Below are 22128 nucleotides of genomic sequence, written 5' to 3' on the forward strand. Positions count from 1 at the left end.
CAATGTTCCTAAGCAAAGAAGCATGTCCTCATACTCTGCACCAGTCTGCGACTTCAGGACCTGCGTCGAGGAGTCAGTGGCATGTAAAAGTGTCTGTTGTATGTTTCCGGTATTGAGGTGGGTCTGTGGACCCTGCCCTCCCTGCAGGAGAGGGTGGATCCTGGTGTGTATTCTGCAGCTAGCAAACTAGTTGTTCCTCCCGTGATTTGCTGCCGTAGTAGGCTTGTCTTTTGTTATGATTGATACTGCTCCTGTAGTGGTCTGCGGATGTTTTTTCAGTGGTGAGGGGCAGATGATTCAGTTGGTTTAGAACGTGAGTCACTGTATTCTTGGTGCAGATCACAGCTGACCACTAAATTGGATGCAAAGTTAGCTTGAAAAAGGGGGTCCAGGATCCCGTCCTATCTACCTGCCAGCCCCAGGTCTTGGGTGTCACGAGTGGTTGAGGTGCAGTGGTGTACGACAGTGTTCTGAAACATCAGTTCTGGATGTGGTTATCGATTTTGTAAGTATAATACAGTTGAGCAGACTGGGGACCCATCTCATTGTACATCTTCCATGTGCTGCAGGAACCCAAGAGTGGCTTCCTCAGTGAAAGTCTCATGTTTGCCATCTGTGAGCAGCTGTCTCTCTCAATACTAGGAGCAGCACTAGTACTTATCTGTTAGTTGCTGTCTCTTTCAATAGTGGGAGCAGCACTTTTCTTCTTCTAATTGTGGCTATCTCAAAATGTGTCACTCATCTTAGTCCCCTGAAGGGCAGTTTGAGGGGGAAGGCAAGTCTCTCCTGTGGGGATACCCCCATTGTGGGTCAGTTGGGATAAGGCTCACCTCACAGTCAAGAGCAGTCTATCCCAATAGTCTGCTCCCCATGGACGAGTCTGCAGTGCACCTTCAGTTGGACTGGGCCCTAGCTCATTTTCTTAGGTGCTGCAGGACGAACTGTACCCTGCCTCCAGACAGCAACAAGCAGCTTCCTGGTCTCACTACTCCAGACCTCTTCCTCAGTGCCCGTTCCTGCCCACCTCGCAACAAGCCATATTGTCTGCCCCTGCAGCTGTGTCACAGAGAGGTACTGGCCTTGGGAGAGACACAAACTCTTGCATGTTAACTCTGGAGTGTAGGTCTGACAAAATTCATGTGGATTATGCATGATTTTAGGGGCAGTTAGGACCAGAGCTTAGAAAGTACAGTCATCCATTTTGAGTGGATAAAACATCCCCCACTGTTTTTTTTTTTTAAATAAATTTTTATTTTTAACATACAGTTAACATGTCACATTAGCATAGTTAAAAGCTTAGAGCATAACATGTTTGTCGCTGGCACAATCGGAAGAGCCCAAAATCTCATCATATAACAGCAATAGAACCAATAAAGTCAATACTGACCAGTGTTACCCTGCCCATCCATAATTATAACAAATCTATTCCAGACTGAATATCCCCCAGCCATTGTGACCAAATCCTAGCATGTTTCTTTGGGTATCCACGCACCCTATACACCGAACTTTCCATTTGGATGCACCAGTCTACCCCGGCCTCCACCTCAAAAGCGTGGGCGGGCTGCCCTCCATCCACTGAGCCGCGATGTCCCTCTTCGCCACCCTTAGAGCAGTACCCAGCAGAGCCCTTTCAGCCCGTTAATTCCCCACTCCCTCCATGGCCCTAAGAAGGACCACCAAGGGTGAAGGTTCTGTCACATGTACAAAGACCATGGAAAGTTGTTCAACACCTGCGTCCAGTTTCGTACAATGACTGGGCAGCCCCATTTCACGTGGAAAAAGTCAGCAGGCGAATGAGGGCATCGGTTACATTGAGGTGATGGCCGAATTCCGGTTCAGTGTAATCTTTCGGGTGTAAGGTAGGTGCAATGCAGGTAGTAGAGTTTCACCAGCCACATCCTGGTCGAGATACTGATTTGACGTGGGGCCATGAGTGCATCCCTCAAGTCTTAATCCTCCAGTGACCCCAACCATTCCTCCCAGCAGGATCTCATGGGTTGGAGGATTCCAGTGGAATTCATTGTCAAAGACCGATATATTTGCAAAACTCCCCCTTTCCCCAGCCCCCCCACAACCACTTTTGCTTTCATCGAGCTAAATTCAGGTACCATGGTATACCTGGCTATATAATTCCCCAGTGTGTGTTGTAATTGAAGAATCTATATATTTGTGTACCCCCTAGGGTGTAGGATTGTTGTAGTGTCTGTAAGGACATCATGTGTGACCCCATCCATATATCCGTGACCATTGTTATACCTTTGTCATCCCACTGAAAAAAGCCCTCCAGGGCAGCCACCTCTTGCAGCCATGTCCCCCGCCACAAGGGGTATGCAATGTGATTTATCCCCACAATCCAGTGTGACGTTGTGCTGCGTGCCACCCCACAAATACCATCCAAGTGACCTCTAGAATACTATTGGAAATGGGGCTTCCATAGAGCAGGTCCATAATGCAGGCGATTCCCATTAGTTTTAGAGTGTTAGCTCGAGGCGATAGGCAGGGTCACTCCTCCCCCCCCCCCCCTTGTAAGCCAGTCATTGATTATCAAGATTTGGGATGATAAACGGTAGTCGTAGTGGTTGGTTATACCCAGACCACCCTCATAGGGGCTACTTTGGCGCGTATCCCGTCAGAGGAATTGTATTTTGTCATGCCATAGGAACGCACTGGCCATCGTGTCCATCTCCCTAAACCAGTGGCCCGGTATACTAATAAGAACATTTGGAAAGATATATAGAAATCGGGGTAGCGCTAACATTTTATATAGCGCAATGCGACCCATGAAATTTAAGGGCATTAGTTCCATTTCTTGAGATCTGCCCTAAGCCTACGAACATTTGGGGTAATGTTGAGTTCTCAAGTCATGGATTGAGCGAGTGCAACCCTAATACCTAGATAGGTAAAGCTAAGGTGCCAGGTAGGTATATTTGGCTGCCAGTCAGTGACATCCAGGATTCTCGACAGGGGGACTTCCTTGGGTTTACAGCAAGACCCAAGGCCTTTGTGAAGAAGCACAGAAGGTGTAGGCAGCGGGGATCGCTCTCAGCTGAATTTGACATATACAGTAACACATTGTCGGCTTACAGGGTGATGTGATCTTCATCACCATCTATAGCCAGCATACAGTGGGTCACCGCGTACCATTTATGTAAGGGGCTTTATGGCCAGGGCAAAAAGAAGGGGAGACAAGGAACAGCCCTGCCTCGCTCCCCTACAGATATTTAAATCCTCTGTCCCATTAACTAGAACCCATGGGTTGGTCACGTGTATAGCAGTTGGACCATGCGCCTGAAATTACTGCCAAAGCCTGACTTGCTAAGGATCTGGCTCAAATAGCCCCAGTCTACGGTATCAAATGCATTCTCAAAATCTCAGGAGTAAGGCCAACCAAATGGGGAGTTTGACGATTGGCCAACACAACAGAGGCTGCGTTTTAGGCAGGGCCACTATTGTGGCTTGGTTGACATCGTGGGGGAAAGCACCCAAATTCACTGCTTCATCATACAGGGCGGGTAGACTGGCAATAAGGTTATCCCTAATTTTCGAATAGAACCTAGTCGGATAGCCGTCTGCGCCTGGGGTTTTCCCCAGTCTTCAGTGCCGAGATGATGTCCCCAATCTCTTCTATAGAGACCATTTGGTCAAGCACTTTACTCTGAGTACGTGAGAGGCATGGCATGGAGACCTCCAAGAGGAGTGGTGTGTCTGTTTCTGATGCAGGTATGGGAGCTGCTTTATACAAAGTGGCATAGTAGCATTCAGATGTGGCTGCTATGTCATGAGAAGAGCTATGGGGAGTCCCTGCTGAGTCAATGATTTCAGGTATAATCTGTCCCACCAAGGACCTACTGGCTAGCCAGTAAAGCAATTTACAGTTTTTATCTCCCCATCTGTAAATCCACACAGATGCCAGATTTTCTTTGCATTTCTAGAGTGGGTCCGGATTTCTTCCCTTACTAGAGCAAGTGCGCGGTCCACGCCACTGTGTTCATTGCGAATGAGGCAGGTTTCCAACTGCAATCCATGGTCCTCTAAGTGGCCATGTGTGCTTTCTTGTCCCTCTCCTGCCGTCTGAGAAGGGCTTTAGTGTGACTGCGTATCTTGGCTTTACATGCAGCCCACAGTGTTGTAGTCGATTGATCAGTGCCTTCACTAATCGCGAAATAGGAGCTGATCTCTGTACAGATCCCGTCAAGAAAACCATCATCTTGTAGGAGCCACGCATTAAAATGCCACACGTGATCAAGTGAAGCGTGTGCTAATGGTTAGAAGGATTGGGGCATGATCCGAGATTCCACAGGCCAATATCCGGACTTGGGTAACCGATGAAAGACCATTGGCCGGCATAAATAACATGTCAATGCAAGCATGTGTATGATGCGCTGCGGAAGTTTGTGTATTGTTTGGATTGGGGGGTGCCAAGTGCGCCTTCCCTCAGAGTCCAAGACCAGTTAGCCATTTACATAGAGAAGTAAAACAATGACACCTCACTTCAGATGTGGGTCCTGTGGCACCCAGTGTAGGATCCAGGACTGTGTTCATGTCTCCACCAATAATGGTAAGACCTGGGGGCACCTGGGTCACTAGGCCTATAAGTGTATCTAAAAATGGTTTGAGCGTCGTAGGTGGGGCATAGACACAGACCAAGTTTAGTGCATGGTCCCCCCTAACATACCTGCCAGAGCAACGTACCGACCCCAGTGGTCCACCCATGACCGATGTACTACCATGGGAAAGGCACGGCTCAAAAGTATCGCCACCCCTCGGGATCCCCATGTGAACCCAGTGTGGAAGACAGTCAATCCCATATCTTGTAAGGAATGGGCAGAAAACTCCCATTGGATGCATTTCCTGTAGGAATAGAACGGAAGAGTGGAGTTGTTGTGCACATCGCAGCACTGTCTGTCGCTTAATTCGATCCAGGAGACCGTTCACATTCCATGATATTACTGTGTATAGGGCCATGCAATGGATGTTACAGCACAGTAAACCAGATCAGAGTGTGAGCCGGCAATAACAAGGGGCAAGTTGTAAGGAAATGCCTCCTTGGCATGGTTACCCCCTGACTTTTTGCCTTTGTTGATGCCAAGTTATGATTTGAAAGTGTGCTGAGGCCTGCTAACCAGGCCCCAGCACCAGTGTTCTTTCCCTAAAACTGTACCTTTTGTCTCCACAATTGGCAACCCTGGCACTCATGTAAGTCCCTTGTAGCTAGTACCCCTGGTACCAAGGGCCCTGATGCCAGGGAAGGTCTCTAAGGTCTGCAGCATGTCTTATGCCACTGTGGGGACCCCTCACTCAGCACAGACACACTGCTTGCCAGCTTGTATGTGCTGGTGGGGAGAAAATGACTAAGTCGACATGGCACTCCCCTCAGGGCGCCATGCCAACCTCACACTGCCCATGGCATAGATAAGTCACCCCTCTAGCAGGCCTTACAGCTCTAAGGCAGGGTGCAGTATACCATAGGTGAAGGCATAAGTGCATGAGCACTATGCCCCTACAGTGTCTAAGCAAAACCTTAGACATTGTAAGTGCAGGGTAGCCATAAGAGTATATGGTCTGGGAGTCTGTCATACACGAACTCCACAGCACCATAATGGCTACACTGAAAACTGGGAAGTTTGGTATCAAACTTCTCAGCACAATAAATGCACACTGATGCCAGTGTACATTTTATTGTGAAATACACCCCAGAGGGCATCGTAGAGATGCCCCCTGAAAACATACTGACTTCCAGTGTGGGCTGACTAGTTTCTGCCAGCCTGCCACACACCAGACATGTTGCTGGCCACATGGGGAGAGTGCCTTTGTCACTCTGTGGCTAGTAACAAAGCCTGTACTGGGTGGAGGTGCTTCTCAGCTCCCCCTGCAGGAACTGTAACACCTGGTGGTGAGCCTCAAAGGCTCATCCCCTTTGTTACAGCCCCACAGGGCATTCCAGCTAGTGGAGATGCCCGCCCCCTCTGGCCACGGCCCCACTTTTGGCGGCAAGGCCGGAGGAGATAATGAGAAAAAAAGGAGGAGTCACCCACCAGTCAGGACAGCCCCTAAGGTGTCCTGAGCTGAGGTGACTCTGACTTTTAGAAATCCTCCATCTTGCAGATGGAGGATTCCCCCAATATGATTAGGGATGTGCCCCCCTCCCCTCAGGGAGGAGGCACAAAGAGGGTGTAGCCACCCTCAGGGCTAGTAGCCATTGGCTACTAACCCCCCCCCAGACCTAAACACACCTCTAAATTGAGTATTTAGGGCTCCCCAGAACCAAGGAAGAGAGATTCCTGTAACCTAAGACGAAGTAGGACTGCTGACCTGAAGCCCTGATGAGAAGATGGAGACACCAACTGCTTTGCCCCCTGCCCTACTGGCCTGTCTCCCCACTTCGAGAGAAACTGCAACAACGCGCTCCCCATGGTCCAGTGACCTCCGAAGCCTCAGAGGACTACCCTGCATCTAAAAGGACCAAGAACTCCCGAGAACAGCGGCCCTGTTCCAAAGAAACTACAACTTGCAACAAAGAACTTTTAAAGGACTGCACGTTTCCTGCCGGAAGCGTGAGAGTTTCCACTCTGCACCCGACGCCCCCGGCTTGACCTGCGGAGAAACAACATTACAGGGAGGACTCCCCGGCGACTGCGACCCTGTGAGTAGCCAGAGTTGACCCCCCGGCCCTGAGCTGCTGGTGTGGTAACTTTGGGGTTGCCCTGAACCCCCAACGGTGGGCTACCTTGGACCCAACTTTGAACCCTGTAGGTGGTTTACTTACCTGCAAAACTAACAAATACTTACCTCCCCCCAGGAACTGTTGAAATTTGCACTGTCTAGTTTTAAAATAGCTTATTGCCATTTTTTCCAAAACTGTACATCCTATTTTGCTGATTCAAAGTTCCTATGATACCTAAGTGAAGTACCTTTCATTTGAAGTATTGATTGTAAATCTTGAACCTGTGGTTCTCAAAATAAACTAGGAACATTTATTTTTCTATACAAAAACCTATTGGCCTGGAGTAAGTCTTTGAGTGTGTGTTCCTCATTTATTGCCTGTGTGTGTACAACAAATGCTTAACACTAACCCTCTGATAATCCTACTGCTCGACCACACTACCACAAAATAGAGCATTAGAATTATCTATTTTTGCCACTATCTTACCTCTCAGGGGAACCCTTGGACTCTGCATGCTATTTCTTACTTTGAACTAGTACATACAGAGCCAACTTCCTACAGATGCTGACTCAGACGTGACAGGAGCTGTGCCTCCTGTTTCGGATCCTGATCCTTTTTTTTTATGGGCTACGGTACGGTGAGGAATGGAAGAGGCTACTGGAATACCAGCTCCAAGACCATATGGACTGGCGTACATACATGGGTGAAGCCAGTGGACTGCACACCTCTCCAGTGGCTACAAAGGAGGGTGCTTTAAACTCAATAGTGGTGCGAAGAGCAGTTAAGGTCCTGGACCTCGAGCTGCCTTCGGTGTCAGTCAGGGCTAACCTCCTGACACAGGTGGTTCAGCTTGGAGCTCCATCCTCCGAACCCCTGCTCCACTTCAATGAAGCACTTTAATGTCCTACTGGGCACCTGGTCCAAATCCAGCACAGGAGCTCCTGTGAACAGGACAATTGCCCACCTCCATTTTCCTGCTCCGAGCAGCCCAAGTTCTGTAATGCAACACCCCACCCTTGAGCGCTTGGTCATCCGAGTTTCTACTTCCCAGGAAGTATTCCCATCTGCACCCCCAGATAGGGAATCCAAGAGGCTAGAAACACTTGGTAAGAAGATTTTTTTCTTCTTCTGCTAGCCTCGTACTGTGGTCCGTGAGCTATGGTTGCTGAAGTGCAGCCTCAGCTCCCAGAGGGGGCCCAGGCTGCACTCGCCTAAGCAGTTTCTGATGGGAGAGATGCAGCAAAATTGACAATTCAATGTGGACTGGACACGACTGACCCACTAGGCAGAGGGGTTGCATCGACAGTGGCTCTTAGGAGCTACACCTGGTTGAGGACGTCTGGCTTTTGAGGGGATATTTAAGTCAGTCTTATGGACATGCCCTTTGATGGCACTCGTCTCATGGGGGGGGGGGGCGGTCCCTGTCTCAAGCGCTTCTAGGTTTCTAGTGCTACAGCCAGATCCTTGGGCCTCACAGCTGCCTCTCGGCCTCCTCAATTTGCTCTTTGACACTATTGTGGCTACAGAAGGGGCGCTACTAGGCCCATTCCTACGCAACCGTGGCACGCATGCTGTTCAGCCTCTGCATGGCCGTAGAGGTGGGATCCACCGTCCTCGTGGATCAGGAAGCCAACAGTCAGGCCAGTTGAACCCCTGCACGCCTTCCACAAACACAGCTGCTCCAAACATTCCTAGTCTAACTCATCCCCACCATGGACCAGTCGGAGGTAGGATCCACCATCACCTGCTCCTCTGGTAGTCTATAATGTCAGACAAGTGGGTTTTGCAGATATTCTGAAGGAGATATTCCCCCCTGTATAGTTAGCCCCCACTTTTTGCCTGATATCTGTGATTTAGACTTAGTGCACTGGGTTCCTGCTAACCAGGTTCCCAGTGCCAGATCTCTTTTGTACAGTTTTCCCCAGTTGGCAAAACCTTTAGCACCCTCTGTAAGTCCCTAGTAAATGGATGCCTTGGTCCTTAGGGCCTGGGGTACTAAAGAAGGCCCCTAAGAACTGCAGCACAAATTGTGCCACCCTCAGGAACCCCTCACCAAACACATAGTGCTGCCATTGCCATTGCAGGCTGATTGTCTTTGTGCAGACAAAACTGAAAACACGACCGGTCACACATCCATGTGTGCCAGTTAGTCTACCACTACATATAAATTTTGTAAGTGACCCGTACAGAAGGCTTCCGGCCCTAGTGCAGGGTGCATTATATCTTCATGAGCACATATGCCCCTGCTATGTCTTTGTCGATTCCTAGGCATAGCACATGAACAGGGAAGCCATTTTAGATGCATGTGCTGGACACTGGTCAGTACGAGTTCCCCAGCTACATGATTGCTTCACTGAAACTAGGAATGTTTGATATTAAACAGCTCATATTAATAAACCCTCACTGATTCCAGTGATGTGTTTAATACCTTAGAAGTACCCCCTGAAAGCGTAACCGACTGCCTGGTCTGAACTAGCACAGCCACTCTAGAAATATTTCTGACCTTCTGAGGTGAGAAACAGCGCTCTCGGAGGCGAGGAACAAAAGCCTGCTGTGGATGGAGGTGTCGTCACCTCATCCAGGTAGGATGGACGTTCAAGAGTGGGAAGCTTCAAAGAACCAGCCACCTTTGTTATGAGACCCCTGTCTCTCCAGATGGCGGAAAAGACCATGCCCTTGTCCTGACCCGACTTCCTGGCAGCAAGGCAGGTGGAAAAATAATAAGATAAGGTGTGCCTACATCATGCCAGTCCCACCTTAAGGTGGACCAGCTGATGTGGACACCAATTTTCAAACTTCTCCATCTAGGGTTATAACCACTTCCCAGCAGAAGTGGCCATATAGAGGTTATAGTCACCCTAAAGGTAAGGACCCCATTGGCTTCAGTAGGACCCCTAAATTGAGTATTTAGGTGGCACCCCTGAACCCAAGAAGCAGATGTAAGAGATCAAGAGAAGGATGACAGAGTCACTGACTGGTAGGAACATTAGAAGAGCTCTGGACTTTTTGGGGCGAAGCCCTGCCTGCCCGCAACTCTCAACAGTTGTGACAGAGTGACTCGTCCTGTAAAGCTAGAGAACTAACCAAGCCTTTGATAGCCTGCCAGCACCACAGGCACCCAAAAGCAGAGTCCCGTTCCCCCGCCTTGCACCTTCCTAGCCCGACTGATGCCGCAGACCTGGAAGAGGTACTCGTGCTCTGGAGGACCAGACCTGTCTCCCCTCCAAGTCATGAGGACGAACCAGAGGCGTGCAGCAGCAGTCCCCGGTGTATCAGACACCCTGCACCAAGCACCATCAGTGAGTCCAGTCTGGATTTTCATTGTACCAGGCCCAAGCAGCAGCCGAGGTACACCAGCATCTCTGAGACCCACCTCATGAGTGGCTGAGCTGCCCTGATTTTGCCTCTGCCAGCTGTATTTTACTAAACACAAGGAACATATTTGTGCACCAGGCCCAACCGCCCTATCTACTCTGCATCCAACGCCTACCCAGATCCTGAAGACCCAGCTGTGCCCAATTGCTCCAAGACTGCTTAGCTCTGACCAGCCTAACTGCTCGTCTACACTACCACTAAAGAGAGCGTTAGAATTGTCTACTTTTGCCTCCTCTGTCAACCAATGTGGGATCCACTGGACTCCCTGCATGGTGTACTTATGCAGCAAGAATCCTTTTCTGGATTTATATGCTGTGCATAATTCCACCATCTAGTGGTTAGGTCTGCAAAGTTGTGTTCCAGTTTTTTTTCCCCGCCCTTGGGGCCTCGTTAACCACCATTTGGTACTTAGTCCGTCCTCTTTGTGACTTCAGACATCTCCCCACAAGTTCATGTGTGTGGCCTCCATCTTCAGATTCTTTTTTTCCGCTATTGGGTCTGGAAGCACGACGGAGGAGGTCCACAATATTTAAAAAAAAAAAAAAGAAAATGTAAAAAAATGTGTAAAGGTATTTTTTTGAAAAAGAAGGAAACTCGGAAGACATCAAAGATGACAAAACCAGCAAGAGGAGAAGGGAGACCTCGCCGTGCCCCACCAAGTGGCCCGCTGGGAAACAGCCTCATGCCCTATTGCCGGTCAGCACAGAAAAACTTCTGCATACCCCATCGGGAGTGACGGGAAAGAAAGCAGCCCCAACACCTACGGAGAATGAAGAGAGAGGGTGCAAGTTAAGGGCCATGGAAAATACCCCTTTTAAGTTTTTCCCAAAGTACCACCCAAAATTTGCAAAAAGGGACCACGCACAAGGTCTGCAGCCTTTACCTGCCCATAGACCACAAGGACGAAGAATGCAGGGTCTGCACAGAATTTGTGTTGAAAACACTAAAGGTACGACGCAGGGAAAGACTGGAACACTGCACCATATCCAAGAAGCAAGTGTCACTTTGGCACCTACGCCTCTGAAGCAGCAAAGAGGAGAACGTGGATGAGGCTGAAACTACAAAACCCAGATGTCAAAACATTCGAGTAACAGAGGGAGAATGCCCAGCTGCAAAAGGAGTTGAGGGACAGCAAGAAGAAAAAGGTAAAGCCGCCGAACTTCTCAGACCTGAAGTCCTCAGACAAACCACCAAGAGCAGCCTCAGTGCCAAAGACAGTGATGACCTAAGGTCAACAAAGGCTGATAGAGCCAAACAAATCCCAACCAAAGGATACTGAAGGCCAGAAGACATTGCTGAAATAATCGACAAAACCCTCCGAACACAAGGTAGAAGGTGAGAGCATCGAAGACACAGGAGCACACAACCTCCAAAAGGAAAGCTTCGATGTCGGACAAAGCAGACCAATGGTCACAGTGTAGGATGCTGGCCTGGTGTGTGGTCACTTTATACCAGATCCAGGTACCCACTAGTAGTGAGATTTAGGGAGTGTTTAGGAAGCCAGGGCTCTCTTGAGGTAGCTGTGGATGAGCAGCCAAGACATGTAAAGCTTCTGCAATACCACTGTAGTCACAGAACACTTACACACATGAAAGAACCACACAGTGTTACAAAAATAAAGGTACTTTATTATGGTAGTACAAACACTAAAATACTGCATAGGCAATACTCCACTAGAAGGTGAGTAAACACACTATCATAAACACATTAGAAGTCAGGAATGGGCATAGAAAGCAATAGAAAACAGTGACCTAACAGAAAATAATGGGGACTCTAAGGGGAGGCCAAACCATATACTAAGTAAGTGGAATGCGAAAGTCAGTCCCCCACCCAAGGAAGTGGAATCTGTAGAAGAGGAGAGGTGGAGGAACTAGGAACCCCAAAAGGTAAGTACCAGCCTGCCCCCCAGGATCCAGGAGAGAAGAGGTAATTACTTGTGTTCGATGGCATCTGTCGCTGTAGATACACATGGTATGCATGAGCTCGCCATCTGGTGTTGGGTCGGAGTGTTACAAGTTGTTTTTCTTCGAAGAAGTGTTTTCGAGTCACGGGGCCGAGTGACTCCACCTTCTGTGCTCATTGCGCATGGGCGTCGACTCCATCTTCGATTGTTTTCTTTCCGCCATCGGGTTCGGACGTGTTCCTGTCGCTCCGAGTTTCGGAACGGAAAGATAGCTGAAGACGGAAGATTTTCGACGGTATCGTTGCGATCCGGTTAGAGATAGACACATACGACGACGCGTTGAACATCGAAGCGCTTCGGTGCCCTTCGGGGTAGATTTCGGCACCCCGTCGGGGCCTAGTCGGCCCGACCGCGTGGAGGACAACGCCGATGGAACGGACCCCGTTTCGATTCTGCCCCGAATGCCACAACAAATATCCTTATACGGACCTACACTCGGTCTGTAATCTGTGCCTGTCACCCGAGCACAGCGAAGAATCCTGTGAGGCCTGTCGGGCGTTCCGGTCCCGAAAAACTCTGCGCGACCGTCGAGCGAGAAGACTGCAGATGGCGTCCACGCCAAAAGAGCGTCGACAGTTCGAGACAGAAGAGGAACAGGAGGAATCCTTTTCCATCCAGGATTCAGACTCCGACGAGCTACACTCTACAAGAACTGTGAGTAAGACGTCGAGATCAGACCTTAAAAAAGGAAAGAAGGCCCAGGGGACGCCACTGCCAACCGGCCATGGCTCCACCCAAATTCTCGGTGACCAACAATCGGCACCGAAAAAGGCCCATTCAGTGTCGAGATCGTCCGACTCCGGTCGAGACACCGGCACGCAGCCTCCTCGAGACCGAGAGAGTGCTAAACAGAAGCATCGACACCGAGAGTTCGGTGTCGACACGGATCGACGCCGAGACAGTGGCGCCGAAGACCATAGAGGCCCAGAATTTTCGGCACAGAAAAAGAGGAAGGTTACCTCGGAGCCGAAAAAACAATCGACAGGGTTTTCGGAGCCGAAAAAAGCGACATCAGACCCTGTTTCTGGCTCCTACACTGAAGAGCATTCTATGTCTTCTCAAATGAAGAAACATAGATTTGAACAAGAACTGCAATCCACTGACGTGGATCACACGCAAAAGCGTATCTTTATTCAGCAGGGGACTGGGAGGATCAGTACCCTTCCACCTGTCAAACGAAAGAGAACGCTTCAGTTTACTCCTCAGCAACAAACAGCACAAAAGGTAACACCTCCTCCCTCGCCTCCACCTGTAACTCCGGCTTCGCCAACTTACACCCCGTCACATTCGCCAGCTCACACCGCCATGAGCCACGATGACCAAGATCAGGATGCGTGGGAATTGTACGACGCACCAGTGTCTGATAACAGCCCAGACACATACCCAACTAGGCCATCACCACCGGAAGACAGCACAGCCTACTCACAAGTGGTGGCTAGAGCAGCACTATTCCATAATGTGGAACTACACTCGGAACAAGTAGAGGATGATTTTTTATTTAACACCCTCTCCTCAACCCACAGCTCCTACCAAAGCCTGCCGATGCTCCCAGGCATGCTACGCCATGCAAAGGACATTTTCAAGGAGCCAGTTAAAAGTAGGGCAGTGACGCCTAGGGTGGACAAAAAGTATAAGGCGCCTCCTACGGACCCCGTATTCATCACCTCTCAGCTGCCACCAGACTCTGTGGTGGTAGGGGCTGCCAGAAAACGGGCAAACTCACACACTTCTGGGGATGCACCTCCCCCAGATAAAGAAAGTAGGAAGTTCGATGCAGCCGGGAAGAGGGTTGCTGTCCAAGCAGCAAACCAGTGGCGCATCGCAAATTCACAAGCGCTGCTAGCGCGATACGACAGAGCCCACTGGGATGAGATGCAGCATCTCATTGAACATCTCCCAAAAGATCTGCAAAAAAGAGCAAAACAGGTTGTTGAGGAGGGTCAAAACATTTCCAACAATCAAATACGCTCCTCCATGGATGCAGCAGACACGGCCGCAAGAACCATTAATACGTCGGTTACCATCCGTAGGCACGCATGGCTCAGAACGTCTGGATTCAAGCCAGAAATTCAGCAGGCAGTGCTTAACATGCCAGTAAACGAGAAACTTCTGTTCGGTCCGGAGGTCGACACAGCCATAGAAAAGCTCAAGAAGGACACTGACACTGCCAAGGCCATGGGCGCACTCTACTCCCCGCAGAGCAGAGGATCTTATAACACCTTCCGCAAAACACCTTTTAGAGGAGGGTTTCGGGGTCAGGCCACACAAGCTAGCACCTCACAGTCCGCACCGCCCACCTACCAGGGACAGTACAGGGGAGGTTTTCGGGGCCAGTATAGAGGGGGGCAATTTCCTAGGAATAGAGGAAGATTTCAAAGCCCCAAAACCACTACCAACAAGCAGTGACTCACACGTCACTCACCCCTCCCACACAACACCAGTGGGGGGGAGGATACATCAATATTACGAAGCATGGGACAAAATAACTACAGACACATGGGTCCTAGCAATTATCCAACATGGTTATTGCATAGAATTCATGCAATTCCCTCCAGACATACCACCAAAATCACAAAATTTATCAAAATACCATTCACAGCTTCTAGAGATAGAAGTTCAAGCACTACTGCAAAAAAATGCAATAGAATTAGTACCAAGCACACAAATAAACACAGGAGTTTATTCACTGTACTTCTTGATACCAAAAAAGGACGAAACACTGAGACCAATTCTAGACCTCAGGGTAGTAAACACATTCATCAAATCAGACCACTTTCACATGGTCACACTACAAGAAGTGTTACCATTGCTCAGAAAACACGACTACATGACAACCCTAGACCTCAAGGACGCATATTTCCATATACCAATACATCAATCACACAGGAAATATCTAAGGTTTGTATTCAAAGGAATACATTACCAATTCAAAGTATTGCCTTTTGGTTTAACAACCGCTCCAAGAGTATTCACAAAATGCCTAGCAGTAGTCGCTGCACACATCAGAAGGCAGCAAATACATGTGTTCCCGTATCTAGACGACTGGCTAATCAAAACCAGTTCGCTCACACAATGCTCAAACCACACAAATCAAGTCATACAAACCCTCTACAATCTAGGGTTCACCGTCAACTTTGCAAAATCAAACATTCTGCCAAGCAAAGTACAGCAATATCTAGGAGCCATAATAGACACGACAAAAGGAGTAGCAACGCCAACTCCACAAAGGATCCACAATTTCAACAGGGTCATTCAACACATGTCTCCAAACCAAACAATACAAGCAAGAACAATACTACAGCTCCTAGGCATGATGTCCTCATGCATAGCCATTGTCCCAAACGCAAGACTGCACATGAGGCCCTTACAACAGTGCCTAGCCTCACAGTGGTCTCAAGCACAGGGTCACCTTCTAGATCTGGTGTTGCTAGACCGCCAAACTTACCTATCGCTTCTATGGTGGAACAGTATAAATTTAAACATAGGGCGGCCTTTCAAAGACCCAGTGCCACAGTACGTAATAACAACAGATGCTTCCATGACAGGGTGGGGAGCACATCTCAATCAACACAACATAAGAGGACAATGGAACATACATCAAACAAAACTGCATATAAATCATCTAGAATTATTAGCAGTTTTTCAAGCACTAAAAGCTTTCCAACCAATCATAACCCACAAATACATCCTTGTCAAAACAGACAACATGACAACGATGTATTATCTAAACAAACAAGGAGGAACACATTCAACGCAGTTAAGCTTGTTAGCTCAACAAATATGGAAGTGGGCAATCCACCATCAAATTGGTCTAATAGCACAGTTTATTCCGGGGATCCAGAATCAGCTGGCAGACAATCTCTCTCGAGATCACCAGCAAGTCCACGAATGGGAAATCCACCCACAAATTCTGAACACCTACTTCACACTCTGGGGAACACCACAAATAGACTTATTTGCAACAAAAGAGAACGCAAAATGCCAAAACTTCGCGTCCAGATACCCACACAAGCAATCCCAAGGCAATGCCCTATGGATGAACTGGTCAGGAATATTTGCTTACGCTTTTCCTCCTCTCCCTCTCCTTCCTTACCTAGTAAACAAATTGAGTCAAAACAAACTCAAACTCATTTTAATAGCACCAACGTGGGCAAGACAACCCTGGTACACAACACTGCTAGATCTGTCTGTAGTACCACACATCAAACTGCCCAACAAACCAGATCTGTTAACGCAACACAACCAACAGATCAGACACCCGGACCCAGCATCGCTGAATCTAGCAATCTGGCTCCTGAAATCCTAGAATTCGGACACTTACAACTTAGCCAAGAGTGTATGGAAGTCATAAAGCAGGCCAGAAGGCCATCCACTAGACACTGCTACGCAAGTAAGTGGAAAAGATTTGTTTGGTACTGCCATCATAATCAGATACAACCACTAGAGGCAACTCCAAAACATATAGTAAATTACTTGCTCCATTTACAAAAAGCAAAGCTAGCCTTCTCTTCTATTAAAATACATCTTGCAGCAATATCTGCATACCTGCAAACTACATATTCAACTTCCTTGTATAGGATACCAGTTATCAAAGCATTCATAGAAGGGCTTAAAAGAATTATACCACCAAGAACACCACCTGTTCCTTCATGGAACCTAAACGTGGTTCTAACAAGACTCATGGGCCCACCTTTCGAACCCATGCACTCTTGCGGAATACAATTCCTCACCTGGAAAGTTGCCTTTCTCATCGCCATTACATCTCTAAGAAGAGTAAGTGAAATTCAAGCGTTCACAACACAAGAGCCTTTTATACAAATACATAAAAATAAGGTCGTCCTACGACCTAATCCAAAATTTTTACCAAAAGTTATTTCTCCATTCCATCTAAATCAAACGGTAGAACTACCAGTATTCTTCCCACAGCCAGATTCTGTGGCTGAAAGAGCACTACATACATTAGATGTCAAAAGAGCATTAATGTACTACATTGACAGAACGAAGAACATCAGAAAAACTAAACAGCTATTTATTGCATTCCAAAAACCTCATGCAGGTAACCCAATATCAAAACAAGGTATAGCCAGATGGATAGTTAAATGCATCCAAATCTGCTACCTTAAAGCAAAAAGACAACTGCCCATTACTCCCAGGGCACATTCAACAAGGAAAAAAGGTGCTTCAATGGCCTTTTTAGGAAACATCCCAATGCAAGAAATATGTAAGGCAGCCACTTGGTCTACGCCTCACACATTCACTAAACACTACTGTATAGATGTGCTATCCGCACAACAAGCTACAGTAGGTCAAGCTGTATTAAGAACTCTATTTCAGACAACTTCTACTCCTACAGGCTAAACCACCGCTTATGGGGAACTAACTGCTTACTAGTCTATGCATACCATGTGTATCTACAGCGACAGATGCCATCGAACTGAAAATGTCACTTACCTAGTGTACATCTGTTCGTGGCATCAGTCGCTGAGATTCACATGGACCCACCCACCTCCCCGGAAGCCTGTAGCAGTTCAGAAGTTACCTTCAATTTTGTACATTTGTATATATATTACTTAATCCTTTAATAGATACATACTTACATTTTTTCATTGCGCGGGCACTATTACTATAGTACAACTCCTACCTCACCCTCTGCGGGGAAAACAATCGAAGATGGAGTCGACGCCCATGCGCAATGAGCACAGAAGGTGGAGTCACTCGGCCCCGTGACTCGAAAACACTTCTTCGAAGAAAAACAACTTGTAACACTCCGACCCAACACCAGATGGCGAGCTCATGCATACCATGTGAATCTCAGCGACTGATGCCACGAACAGATGTACACTAGGTAAGTGACATTTTCATTTTCCCTCAGACCTACATGTAAACCTTGTAAAAGGACTGTGCAAGATCCAAGTAAGACTCAACGGACCAGAAGATGTATCCTGACAGAAGAGGACCTTCAAAAAGAAGGGGACCAAGTCCTGTTTGAGTTGGAGTGTCTGGTTGGGGCAGGAGCCACTACCGACCCTTCTGGAGATGTAGGACCAGGTCAACTGTGAAGGCAAGGAGTCAGCTAGGCATCACAGGAGCAGGAGAAGTGTTCGAGGAGTTATGCAGTCGATGTCCCATGTCGGAAGAAAAGTTGCAGTCAGTGAATGGTGTAGAATAAACATTAGCAAGCCTTGGCCAAGGCAAGAGTTGCAAAAGAAGAGTTGCAGAGCTGCCGGGGACTTGGAAGGTCCAGGACGACTCAACCCATGTAGGGGAGTTCCAGGTGAGTCTCAGCAGTGAGGAGAGTCAGAAGGGGTGGGTGAAGCCCCCACAGGCAACTCGCAGGCACAGGAGTTGCAGTGAGGCCCACTCACCACACCTGGAGAGGAGTCCTACATCGCTGGAGCAGCATGCAGGAAACTGCTTTGCAGGGAAGAGTGCTGGAGGCTGGGGGTAAACGGAGCCTGAAGATCTCTTGAAAGAAGAGCCAACAGGCCTTGGTAGCTGCAAGAGTCGTGGTGCACAGGGGCACTGTCCTGCAAGGAGAGACAGGGGTTTACAGTCCCCTAAGTTGGACAGCTGGTAGAGAAGACTAAGGGGACCACTACCTCTGATGCAGGATCCACGCAGTTTCGGGGGAGAGGATATCCACGCAGCCGGTTGTCGTCGTAGTTGGTGCCTGCGGATGCAGCGGAGTGACTCCTTCACTTAGAGGGAGATTCCTTCTTGCTTCTTGTTGCTGGCTGAAAACTTATCGCCGTCGGAGGATGCACAGCCAGGGAAATGTTGCAGTTGCTGGAAGGACCTGGAGAAACAGTGTTGCAGAGTGGAGTCGTCGCTGGAGTTGCAGATTGTCGTTTTCTGGAGGGTCCAGTTACAGTCCCAGTGGCCAGAAATAGAAGTAAACTATGCAGAGGAGTCGTACTGGAATCTTGCATGTCGAACCTGAGGATCCACCCTGGAGGGAAGACCCTAAATAGCCGAGGAAGGCGGTTTGTTCACCTAGTAGTGTGACCACCTATCAGGAGGGGGCTGTGGTGTCACCTGCCTGGCCTGGCCATTCAGATTCGCCCAGGGGCCTCTGCCCATCTTGGATTCCAGATGGCAAAATTAATTGGCCACCTGGAAGAGCTCTGGGCACCACCTCGGGGTAGTGATGGACAGGGGAGTGGTCGCTCCCCTTTCCATTGCCCAGTTTTGCGCCAGAGCAGGCACTGGGGGTTCCTGAACTGGTTCAAACTGGTTTATGCAAGGAAGGCACCAAAAATACCCTTTTAAAGCATACGAGTGGCTGGGGAGGCTACAACTCTCAAGCCATGTAACACCTATGTCCAAAGCAAGAGGTTGTTGCCTCCCACTCCCAAGGGAAATCCACTGTTCTGCCTTCCTAGGCTTCAGCTGGTCAAGCAGCAGGAGGGCAGAAACCTGTCTGTAGGATGGCAGTAGCGCAGGCTGCCTGGGAAAACCCTGCAAACTGGTGGGAGCAAATCTGGTGGTCCTCTAAGGAGCCCCCAGAGTGCGTGGAATCATACAACCAATATTGGCAACAGTATTGGGGTATGATTCTGATATGTTCCATACCAAACATGCCTAGGTTCGGAGTTTCCATTATGTAGCTGGACACAGGTAGAGACGTGTGTCCAGTACATGGGTAAAATGGCTTCCTCGCACTTAGGAAGTCCACGAAAATGGAACTGGAGTTCGTAGGGGCACCTCTACTCATACAAGGGTTCCCTCACACACAGGTACTTGCATCCCTCCCTCTGGGCTAGGAGGGCCTGCCATAAGGGTGACCTACAGTGACCTGGTGCAGTGTCCTGTAGTGAAAGGGTGCATGCACCTTTTCACGCAGACTGCAATGGCAGCCATGCAAGTACATTTTGCATTGGCTCCCATGGGTGGCATAATACATGCTGCAGCCTTTAAGGAACCTCTGGTTCCCCAGTGCCCTGGTTACCTAGGCACCATATACTAGGGACTCACATGGGGGCACCAGTATGCCAATTGTGGGGTGTACTAAGTCAGGAACAACCAAGTTTAGAGGGCGAGAGCACAGTCACTGGGGTCCTGGTTAGCAGGATCCCAATGAACAAAGTCAAAACACACTGACCCCAGGCAAGAAGTGGGGGTAACCATGCCAAATGAGGGTACTTTCCTACACTCAGGAGCTTGAAAGAAAATAGATAAAGCTTGAAACAGAAATGGCTGCTCTCATCCTGAGCAAAACAGAACTCAACAACTCCTTGAAAAAATTCCACATCCCAGGGAAATTCCTTGCCAACTTCGGTAGCGGAGGATGCCGAATCGCCACTAAAGGCACCACGACCCTGGAACCACACGAGGTACAGGAAGAGTTCTTAGGAAGAAACAACGATGAGTACACTCAGGGCTTCGATTCCAGCCATTTCGAGGAGACCTGGCAGGATCTCGATGTCGATTTACTTGAAGGAGGTATAGAGAACTAGCCATTGAGGCTATCTCCACCGGATGACCTAGCCATGTACATCAGCCTGGTGAAAAGGATTGTAGACACCTATGGGATTCACCTGGGAGAAGAGGAGGAGGCGGGATCATGCTTCCTCCTAAAGACACTATTGCCACCAACAGTAGGGAAACCTTTACTTGCCCATGATACTGTACATCCTGGATCAGGGTAAAGAGGAATTCAGGGAACTAGCCAACGCAAGTGCACTCATGACCGGAGTGGAAAAAAATACAAACACTCCACACAGGACCCCAAATGCGTTAAGGACAATGTCCTGGGGGACTGTATAATTGTGACTAAGGCGAGGAAGAGAAACAAAGCACCCTCCTCCACGGGTCCACACCCGAAAAGGAAAGTAAGGGACTGGACCTGCTAGGAAAAGAAAATGGAAAGAGTCTTCCACGCAATGGAAAATAGCCAACTCGATTGCCCTCATAAACTGCTATGGACACCATCAATGGCAGGAAATAGAAGACCTCATGCAACACCTACCAGAGGAATATCCGAAGATAACCAAGGGTGATCTTTCAGGAAGGAAAGAGCCTCACAAATACATGCCTAAAGGTAGCACTAAATGCAGCAAATATATCCAGCAGAAACTTGTGCACAGGTTCTTCCCTAAGGGGACACGCCCGGGGTTTCAAGCCAGAGGTACAGGCATCAGTAATAAACATGCCCTTCACAGGGATTGCTGTGGTTGATATCTGTAGAAGTAGTTTTGCGTTTTGCAGCTTGAAGAGTTTTCTGGATTCACATGCGTCCCACCCACCTCCCGGAAATGTAATAAGAAGCAAACAGGTGGGAGGACAAAAAAATAATAAAAAGAAAGAAGAAAAAATTATCAGAAGATAATGGCTAATCATAGGAACTTCTGGGTCGCCTTCAGTCCTCACATAGAGGACGGGCTAAGCACCAAATGATTGTCGATGACGCCCAAGGTGAGAAAAATAAATAAACAAACAAAAAAAATGAGAGAAACAACTTTCCAGACCCCACCAATAGATGGCGGAATAATGCACAGTATGTGAATTCAGAAACTTCTTCAAGCTGCAAAACTACTTGTACAGGTAAGAAACCATTTTGTTCTTTTTAGTGCTCCATTTAAAGAGCCACCTTCCTACACCTCCCCTGCAAGACTACCCCTCCATCCATGCCACCATCCTACTATCAGATGACCGAAGATCACTTGGCACTTATCTTGGAGTAAGCTACGGCTCTCATGGCCAAATGAGCCATTTAGAGGGTTCCTTTGCCAGAAGTAGGTAGTGGTTGCTATTCCCGCTACTCAAAAATGACAAGGGCCTCAGCCGTGTCCTAGACCTTTGGTCCCTTAATCTTTTCCTCAGGAAGGAGAATTTCAAAATGCTCACTCTGGTTCAGGTTTTATCTGCCCTGGGACCAGGAGATGGGATGGTAGAGTTGGACTTGCAGGACACTTATTTCCATATTCCCGTCCTGCCTGTCTACAGACGTTACTTGCGGTTCACAGTGGACCATGAGCACTTTCAGTTCATTGTGCTTCCCTTTGTCCTTACCAGGGCCCCTTGGGTCTTCACCAAGATGATGGTGGTGGCCGCAGCTCATCGCACACTTAGGGGTTTCAGTCTTCCCCTACCTCAACAATTGGCTGTTGAAAGCAGGTATGCCCCA

General features: G+C 48.5%; 1 protein-coding gene across 6 annotated transcripts in view; it reads left to right on the forward strand.

Annotated features, from left to right (window-relative positions):
- BPTF (bromodomain PHD finger transcription factor) overlaps positions 1-22128 on the forward strand; it is a 1198927-nt gene that overhangs the window by 260717 nt on the left and 916082 nt on the right. The gene's annotated exons all lie outside the window — the stretch shown is intronic.

This window comes from Pleurodeles waltl, chromosome 7, assembly GCF_031143425.1.
Source record: "Pleurodeles waltl isolate 20211129_DDA chromosome 7, aPleWal1.hap1.20221129, whole genome shotgun sequence".
Taxonomy (NCBI): domain Eukaryota; kingdom Metazoa; phylum Chordata; class Amphibia; order Caudata; family Salamandridae; genus Pleurodeles; species Pleurodeles waltl.